Source organism: Lolium rigidum, chromosome 1 (assembly GCF_022539505.1).
Source record: "Lolium rigidum isolate FL_2022 chromosome 1, APGP_CSIRO_Lrig_0.1, whole genome shotgun sequence".
Classification (NCBI taxonomy): Eukaryota; Viridiplantae; Streptophyta; class Magnoliopsida; order Poales; family Poaceae; genus Lolium; species Lolium rigidum.
In genome coordinates, this window is record NC_061508.1 from 139,825,494 (window position 1) to 139,835,017 (window position 9,524).

At 40.3% G+C, this 9,524-nt stretch overlaps 1 long non-coding RNA gene across 1 annotated transcript; it reads right to left on the minus strand.

The window, feature by feature from the left end:
- Positions 1 to 5,340: 5,340 nt before the first annotated feature.
- Positions 5,341 to 7,108, minus strand: LOC124682468. The gene is made up of 3 exons (XR_006996296.1): positions 6,976 to 7,108; positions 6,452 to 6,633; positions 5,341 to 5,718 (listed from the first exon to the last, which is right to left on the minus strand). It is a non-coding gene; the product is annotated as an uncharacterized LOC124682468 (long non-coding RNA).
- Positions 7,109 to 9,524: the final 2,416 nt, after the last annotated feature.

Below are 9,524 nucleotides of genomic sequence, written 5' to 3' on the forward strand. Positions count from 1 at the left end.
GTCGAACGCGCCGCCGGGCGGTCAGTAGTCTAGGTTTAGATGAAATCTAGCCGTTTTCATTCAAACTTTGTAATATATAATCAAAATTGAATGAAAACCTTTATTTTCGTGCACAAATATTCATTTGGGGGCGGCGTTTGGGGGACGCGGCTGGGGAGCGACGTCCCCCAAACGCGGCACGAACAAAACACGTCCCCCAAACGCTCGATCCGGTGCGGTTTGGGGGACGGTTTGGGGGACGCGACGAGATGCTCTTAGTCTTCACTTCGTCCAAGCGCGGTGCCTTTTGCATCGACGATACGAACCAACCACGTTCGCGGGCGCGTACGTTTTCAGCGACCAAAACAGCCTCCCGCCGTGAGTATCTCTTCTGGTTTATTCTTTTTCCCTTTTTGTCTGATCATGATCGTGCACACCTGGTTAAAAGTGAACTAGTACCAGCAAGCGAATAGCCATGCCACGTCATTTCTTTTTCATACAACGAATCGATCGTGTGTACCAGCTCATAAGTCATGTCTAACCTTGAAATTCCTTAACAATAGATCTAGATCTCCGTTTTAGATGATTTCTCTGTTGTTAAGTTCGTTAATATATTCTCTACAACTTTCGTGTAGAAAGTTTTTCGATTCGAGAAACTTGTTCGGACAACATTTCGGACACCACTAGTATTTAACCGCGTATTGTAAAATTCATATCTTGAGTTCTACACGTCGGTTTTCGACAAAATCTATACCGTTGGAATCAGTAAAATGCCTAAATCATTTTGGACATTTTTCATGTCAGATTCGCCTACTTTTTTTCGCAGTATTTCTATGCTCCGCGATATCGTTCTTTGACTATGAATATCATTTAGACACACTAGATTTAGATGTGCGCCTTGGCGCACGATCCCGTGAAATTCGTGTGGATTTATGTTCATTTAAATTTTAGAAAAAAAGTATGTAGGTAAAATTAAGATAGAACACATGAAATCAAACACAGAGTAGTAAACCGTGTATACAAAGAAAATAGGGAAATATATTTCAATAACACTCATAAAGGATAATAACATAATTATTCTAAATAATATATGTACACAATGAAAATGACAGTTATAAGGCCCTGGATTTGTATCTACTTGAAAAAAATAGATTAATTTTAGAAAAAAGGCTCTGCGTAAAGCAAGATGGATCAAAATGGCAAACACATAAATCAAGCATGGCGCAATAGTAGATAGAAGCTCCATGCACACAAGGTGCATAGAAACACCGCCGCAACGGACACTTAGGTCATATTTACGGGACACCAATGAAAGGAATCAACATGATATTCAGACTCCGGCGTACAGAAACAACATAGAAAGAACATTCACCTCCAACTCGCATCACCAAAATTTGCCACCCTTGGAAAATTGTGTTGTATGTTTTCTTCCTCTTGCTCTGTCCATCCTCCTGAGCTTTCGTGCATAACCTGGTTCATCGAAGGGAAATGCAAGCACATTGGACGGGCTTATACGTGTAAGCCAATTTTAGTTAAGAAAAGAAGTTACCTCTTATATGTTGGAAACATGGTAGACTGATTTAGAACAAATAATCATGAGGCATGCACTAAATTATCTCTGTTGAAAGATTAGTGAATGATGGGGTGGTTCGGATCAACCCGATGTGACAATTAAGCATAAATAGACCCAGTCCAAATAATCAAGAAACAATGAACTTAGCATTTAAGAATTCACCTCTCCAATGCAAGCCAGGAGGTGAATCCTGGTACGGAGTCCCTCGGATGCAATTTTAATGTATGATGTACAAAATTATGGATCACATGCATAATTTCCCAGGAATACTAAGTAGGGACACCATGTAGATCAAATAGGTGTAAAGCCGATACCGAAAGAGTCACCTACTTACCTGATAGAGAGATGCCATAAAACTCATCAGACTTTCACAAGTGTAATCGACCGATTCAGCCTACAGCCTACGCATCTTCTGAATTTGGCACAAGTTGTCGATTCAGCCTACAACTGCCAACTGTGGAAGCTCTCCTAAGTTGGGATGCAGATCTACACATCGTGACAACTCCCATGAGAAACTATACAGCCACAAAGATAATTCAAGGTGAGTTAAAAACAGGGGCCGAGTCCGAATAATCAAGAAACAATTGAACTTAGTGTGATTGAAATACATATTCGGATGAATGATCGAAGAAGGAAGAAAAACCATAAGTGTTAGTTCAATTTTACCATGCACTAATTAGAATAAAGAAATGTGAGAATTAATTATCATTGTCATAGAAAAGACCTCAGCACATACAAGTTCAATACCATGCGTGAACTGGATTTCCTGAAAAATATATATCTTTGTTTTCTCAGCGTCATATTTCATTAATCCCATTTGTCACTACAACTTGTGCACAAAATAAACGTTTCAGATAAGTTCAATATCGCAGATCTATGACAGTCCAAATTCATTTTTTTGCATCGTTGTTGGGCTAGTTTGTCGAGCTGATGATCTACTTACGTATTCCATTTACACTAAATAAGACCTAAGGAGGGATGCCTTATTTAGTGAGAACAATATCGACCATTTCTAGCTGGCAGGGTGAGAGGCGGTGCGATTTATTTGGTTCCGGCTCTATAACTTGAGGCCAAATTGTAAAAGAAGCTACATTATTCAACTACCCAGTATGGGAATGGAAGAAGCATATCTGTTCTATGGCAGGATACCAAAATGTATGTTGTTCTGTGGACTTTCATCGGCTACATTAATGGCACAAGAATCAGAAGGCTATACTCCATGCACACAGTATATGTGGTGTAAAGTTGGAACACACCAAAAAAACAAAATGAAGCAAGATAAGGCTTTCAGTTTGTGAACACGGTGCAAAGATAGCCACTGCAATGGAATGTGTAATCTAGAAATAACTTAAATACATGTGCAGTAAGATCAGCAAGAACAAAGTCCATACCCTCGCAATCAGTTTATACTTGCCAACTCTATAAAGAAAAAACTTCACTTGCCACCAACAGAAGAATGGTGTACAAACCACACAAATTCCATCAAACAGAAAGCGACACATATTTACAAAAATAAGAAACCGTTAGTTCGTTCCTTTATTACATATATTATGTGAAAATATAGTCTGGTATGAAACTAAAATCGCTGTGGTACAAGAGCTAAATTTTCCGTACTAAAATTGTGCACTGGAATGAGTTACGAAATATAGAATGTCATGGCTAAAAGGCTGGTAATTCCACTTCTAGACTGCTATAGCAACTGAATCATGAATGTATGATTCTCTGAGGCAAAACAGTAGCATGGAGCTGAATATTATTCATACTTTCTACCTCCTCGGTTGTTCGTTCATCATTAAGATAAAAATGACAGAAGTTTTAGTAAGAGCTTAAGTGTCGAATAGTCTACGTTACTGGGGTTTGTTTTCTATAAAAGAGTATCTCCTCATGCTGCCCACAAAACCTCATGCCATATCATTTTGAATATCCAACAGTCAAAGCAAATAAATAACAGAGGCATTCGAGAGTTGGAACGATTTATTTTGTTTTTCACATGGCATCGCTCTATCAATTATAATGAATCACGCCAAAGAAAAAGTATCTATTGATGATGTGCCTAATAGATTAGTAATTATCTCCAACCGGTAAACACATATTCACCTATGGTTTTCCTATAAAAACATATATTATCACAGGCACCTAGACTTAGCCTGAGATATCACTTCTTTTTTCCTTCAGCAGTTACCACTTCGCTGAGAGCAGTCAACAAAAACCCTATACTGCAAAAATAGAATTAAAAAGCTAGAAGAACAACTCACCCAGTGAATGGATCTGATGAAGCTAGAGGTAAAATTGAGATCCATAAAGTTTCTTCATCAACTACAAAATAATTAGATAGTTGCATTTAGAATAAAAAAAGAATGAGCTACTTATTAGATAGTTGATATATCAGGATTTTTTTGTCCTAAGCCACATATGCATCATATTTACATAGCAAACCTATGTCACAAAGTGAAGTCTAAGAAATATCAGAAGGTGTACAGTAAAAGAAGCAGGATTGGAGGAGCTCATGTGCATCTTGGAACTGCTTTCCACCATCCAGCAACAACTAAAAAATATATATAACAACGTCTCATGTTATGGGAAGAAAGAAACATGCATTCTTGCAAGTACAAACCTAACCGAATCTACAACTGAACTAAAACTATGAAGAAAATCCACTTCTAAGTAAGGTATCTTCAAGTGGCATCTTTGCTAGTTAAACTATTAGCTACTATTTAGTTTTGGAAATTCCACCATATATAAGAATTGGAAAATATATGAAAAGGGCAGGGGGCTCACATCTTCAGATGATATCATCAAGGCAGTAGCATGCCAAAGCATAGTTTCGAAAAGAGAAAATAAGCATAATTGATTTCACTATGTAGAATGCACTAAAAAATACAAGGAAAATGCACGAAAAACAGGTATCTAACATCTTCGGATGATATCATCGAGGCAGTGGCCTACCGTGCAAAACTTCTCGTCAATGTGGTCATGGTGCATTGAAAAGAAAGTGGTGTTCAGGATAACTCACCTCCATGTATAATCTTTTGTGCTTCTCATGGATGAGCCAAATATTGCCTTCAATTGCTGGACTGCATGGACAACCAAAATATGAAGTCACACGAGGGGAATAACCAATTAACATTCTGGAACTGAATCTGTACGAAACAAAATCACGGCCTACCAAAATCCTCAACTGATGTTTCAGTGTATATATTTTTATATTACGATCCACCTTGAAATTTGTAGGCATAGCTCCTGCTCCAAGCTTGAACTGGTCTACCATTTAACGCGAGCTTTGCAAGTGGAGAGTTTTCAATAGGAAGTACTTCACTATTCTGGGCTCTTTGTTCATCAGAAAATCCAACGCAGTGGGAACAAAATCGCCGACAAAAACCTGCCATTGTAAGGATAAAATCATCAAAAGTAAATAGTCAGATAACAATTATTTAAGTAAAATAGAAAAAAAAATTGCGAACCATGACTACAAGCAAGCAGAGTATCGAAAGCCTTACTGCCCATGATAATCAAATTATAAAGCAAAATTTCATCAATTAATATCAAATAATAGAGGCCCCAAGTGAACACCTTCCGTTTCATCAGTTCATAATAGATATTATCCTCAAAATACCACAGAATAATGTAGCATCATCATTATTATACCTAAAACATGCGAATGAAGAAAATTACAAGCCAACCGGAGATGCTAAATTACGGATTTAGATATGTCAATATCTAGAAAATAAAGAATGACCTGTTTTAAAAGGGTCTTACCTGATCATAATTGAGCACTTCCTCACATGCATGATCTACCGCAACAACTGTACCAACTGGTTGGCCACGAAAATACACTACAGATTTCCTGAGTGCCTCTCATGACTCGATCACAAGGGGGTGTGGTCCACTTGGCTCACCAAAGTGTGTTCTTATTGGAAATGGCGAGCGAAACCCAATAGGGAATGCAGGTTATTGCATTAAACTATCAAAGCCATCGTTTTATCGATGGGTGAGCTCACACCATGACTGCTCATCAAATTTCCTCTTTTACTCCAACATGAACCGTGTCTAATAAATTAGTAACCGCGAGAGTTCAAGATTGATTTCGACCTCTGAGGCAATGGAGACGTGCGATTAGACCCTCTTCATGATATACCGTTTTGGTCACCTGTTATTCAGTTGAAGTTCTACGAGAAAATTTTACATCAGGTCAGGTCCAAACAATGGTTTCTTACATACAAACATTGTGAGAAATATAGGTGCATAAAGTTTTCTATGGATTGTAAAAAATGGTAAATTATCAAGGAAAGGTAAAGCCCAGTTTACAAAAAGTTCCTGCATAATTAATAACTGCAGCTACTACGAGCGAGGCTAAACATGTTTATGAACATAAGATGTGGATATAAAAAAAACTTTGCAGATAGCAAGCTTCAGTTAATCAAACATAAGCTCCTGCATAAAAGGACACATAATCAAGAGGTAAAGCAATATAATTGAGACTGGGTCACTCAGCTTTATTTAATTCAGGCATCATACTTCAGCATTTAGATATTCTATTTTCTTTGCGTTTGCGCCTAAATGATTCTATTTGTAAATTTTGACATTTCTCCAGCTCTTACATATCTTATAACCATTTCTCTAACGAACACCAATAATGCCTAAATACATAAATTTAGGTTTACTATCATCGCAGCTATCAGACCCCTGACATGATCCTTCCGTTATATTGCTCATTTCTCTCATTCAACACATGACATTGGACCTTAAAAATCTTCGCTGAATAACAGAGTTTCGATATAATTAATTAAGGTGCCCAGGCCAACTTATGAACAACGATGCAAACGAGCCCTACTTTCTGAACTTGTGAGCAAAGATGCAGAAGATAGAGAAATCAGCTAGACATGTCGCTGGTATTGGTACCTTCAAAGGTGGAAAGGTCACGAATGCCATCAGACAACGACCAGAATCACTCCTTGGTGGATACATCATAAGGAGGGGGTGACCCCATGCATCGCGGTCATCACTGAACTTGAACCATAGACGGGGCATCGCCAAGCCATCCGAGCAGCTATCCATGCAAAATACTCGATTTGCAAATTTTCCTAGAAGTTGACCATAAATATTGGTTATTATCAAACCAAGGTAAACGAAGGAATGAAGAATTTATATGTCTTCAAGATAGAGTTGCATTCCTGCATCATACAAGAAGGGCACAAGCTTCTTATTTCTACATGACGCTATAGTTTAAAATAAGCATACTTCATTCCATTTGTTATTCTCAAAGCAAGATAAAAAAAAAGTTAATCCAAGATATAAACAGCTAACAATACTGAAATTTAGCTAATGCACAAAATACAAAATGATGTAATAGAATAAATCTGGTCATGAAGTTATGTGCAAGTTTCTTCTGTCAAATGATGCATAACAAGAGCATTAGCACTGACCTATTGCACCTGTTGACAATAATTGTATATGAGCACATCACGAATGCAGCTCTGAATCGCCCACTCTTATTTACACCTGGGCATTGCAGGAAGCCCTCCAATGTGTCCCTCCGAGTAATCCAATGTGTGGACAACACCTTGGCGAGAATTGTGACTGCACACCACCATGGTGGCACAAGGCTACACAGAAGGCAAGCACAATGAGCAAAGTTCAGTTACGTAGAACATCTCTGAAGATGAAAACTTTTCTCTGTTGGGTACAAAATTTCTAGGCACCACCAAGATTCGTAGCATTTTTAAGAAAAAAGTGTGAATCTACGAGCGTAAAATTCAAATATTGGCCGAATAGTGGCAACACACAACATGATAGCGAGGTGTTCCAACTATATATATTAGCGAAAAAGGGACGAGGGGAAGAAGACGAACATCATGGCTAGGGATGCCAATGCTTACCGTCCCGCAGTCGGAGTTGGCGCCTCGCATGGCTGTGCAGCGGCGCTTGTACGTGACGATGAGCTCGGACGAGCACAGTTCTCCCGAGGCGCGGCGCTTGGGCGGGGCTGGCGCCGGGCGGGACCGGAGTCCGGACGGCGCCGTCCTGGTAGGGCATCTTCCGGCGGATCAAGCAGCGCCGTCCGGGTAGACCGACCGAAGAGTCACGAGGATGGGGGCGAGGAGGAGAGATGCGGCGGCGCAGGCGAGGGGATGTCGGTGGCCGTGCCCTAGAAGAGGCGCGCGCTGCATCTGAGATTCCGGGCACATCGTGGTGCGGGTAGACCGCGAGGAAGGCGAGGCTCCGGGAGGCGCAGACGATGGAGTGGAGGGGGCGGTGGACGAGGGAATCGTGCTAGCCGCCATCGGAGATGAGGGAGAGGAGGGGCCGGGACGAAGGAGTTGGGGATTGGGGAGAGAGCGACGGCTGCGGGGATTGGGTTTCATCCGGATGCTAATTTTGTCACACCTTTTCCTCTCATCTGAGCCAACCAAATAGCACCACGTGGATCAATTGGTGCAGACCGAGCAAGGTCCCTGCCCAGCCCTTCCGCGACGTGCGGCTGGCGTGGATAGCTCCGGAGGGCTCCGTGTGCCCCTATTATAGGTTAGATTCATCATGTTACATGATCACATCTCTCCACAGTATATTATCTTAGTCCATATTATTCGAATAGCAATTGAGTTATTTGAGTAAATTTTCATATCACTAGTTCCTAACTAATCTTTTTCCTTGTGCCATTGGTGAGTGTTGTTGCTTTACGCCATCTGAGACTCATGTGATTCTATCACATGGATCATTCCAATTATTCATTCCGGTGTAGCAAACAACGCTTGACCATATGCTCTTGTCAATCTTTTCCTCCTAAGCACTTGACTCGGATAATCTTTTTATTTCAAAGTACATGACCCTGCCAATCTATCAAGCCATATCTTGCAAGCCAAACCTCATGCCACATCTTAGTACCATAGAACGTTTTCCAAATTGTTCTCTTGATTGTATTATGTTGTTATGAATTGTGTGTTTATGTTGTGCAATATTTTTATTTTATAGTTCGTTTGAAGAGCGATGTGTTTTGTTGAAAGAAAAGAGAACACTCTTCGACTACAAAAAGGCAAGTGACACACACCAAAAGTTCCAGTTTTTAATTCTTGCACCGTAGTGTTTTTATAGTAGACATGTCTAGGGTTTATGCTATTTTTGCTTGCTATTAAATCCTAGTAGTTTAGCTACACCACTCCTAGACTCCCTTAGCCGCCATTAAATTTAGTTGTTACCTGCTATGCCATGGAAAATGTTTTGATAGAGGTTAAGGAAAAACAACTAAGTTTAATGAATTACCTGGGTGAATGGTGGAGTTATGGAGAGGGTGGCTGTATCAGGGGGCAAGACCCTGGTGCTAGTGCACACTTGCGGAAAGTCACCCAGGCTTAAAGAGATTGTAGACAAATCTTGCTCATTAGCTTGCCGTACAACCACATGCTACTATGGCTCTGGCTTGACAAAGTATGTTGTATGAACCCGGATCCTAGGGGCCAGGTGGTGGTAGAGGGATACTTGTAGGTGGAACGGGGCCCTTAGGGAATGGTTCGGGTGATTACACACAGAAGGTCTCGGCCACGGTCTGCACCTGTCCTCTGAGCAAAATGTGCATCGAGGTAGAAGGATTGACCTGGCCATGTGGGTAAAGGTGTACAACCTCTCGAGAGTGTAAAATCTAATTACTTAGCCGTGTCCCCGGTTATGGACAAGTTGAGAGAACTGACAAGTCCTTGTTCGAAGATCTCCTCATCCCAATTTCTTAAATAAAAACTGGTGGGTGAACAAGGGTAGGAAGGTACATTGGGGCTTTACCAATGCTACTGTTAATGGTTACATTGGGGATTTACCAATGTTACTGTAAATTAGATTGAAAGAAAATGTTTTGATAAATGATAGGGAAAAATTGGCTTTATGCAAAATGAACCTGAGCTCTACCAGCCAGATGTGCACGTAGGTATAGGATGCCTTTCGAGTCCACAAAAGTGTCCTTGCCAATACAATTCAAATGTATTGA